Source organism: Heteronotia binoei, chromosome 3 (assembly GCF_032191835.1).
Source record: "Heteronotia binoei isolate CCM8104 ecotype False Entrance Well chromosome 3, APGP_CSIRO_Hbin_v1, whole genome shotgun sequence".
NCBI classification, from domain to species: domain Eukaryota; kingdom Metazoa; phylum Chordata; class Lepidosauria; order Squamata; family Gekkonidae; genus Heteronotia; species Heteronotia binoei.
Window position 1 is genome coordinate 184,115,654 of NC_083225.1, and position 330 is coordinate 184,115,983.

Genomic DNA, 330 nt, shown 5'->3' on the forward strand with positions numbered 1-330 from the left:
TGGAGATGCCAAGGATTGAACCTGGGACCTTCTGCTTAACAAACAGATGCTCTACCACTGAGCCACCATCCCTTCCCTAATGAATGGAGGGAGGGAGGAAAGGAAGGAACATATGAAGCTGCCTTCTACTGAATCAGACCCTCGGTCCCTCAAAGTCAGTCTTGTCTACTCAGACTGGCAGTGGCTCTCCAGGGTCTCAAGCTGAGGTTTTTCATCATTATTATTATTAATTGGATTTATATCCCCGCCCTCCACACCGAAGCAGGCTCAAGGCGGCTCACAACAACCAAACTAAAACAATAGATGATAGATAAACATTAGAGATAAACA

The 330-nt window shown here is 45.8% G+C and overlaps 1 non-coding gene across 1 annotated transcript; it reads right to left on the reverse strand.

The window, feature by feature from the left end:
- Positions 1–73, reverse strand: TRNAN-GUU (transfer RNA asparagine (anticodon GUU)). Its single transcript has one exon. It is a non-coding gene; the product is annotated as a tRNA-Asn (tRNA).
- Positions 74–330: the final 257 nt, after the last annotated feature.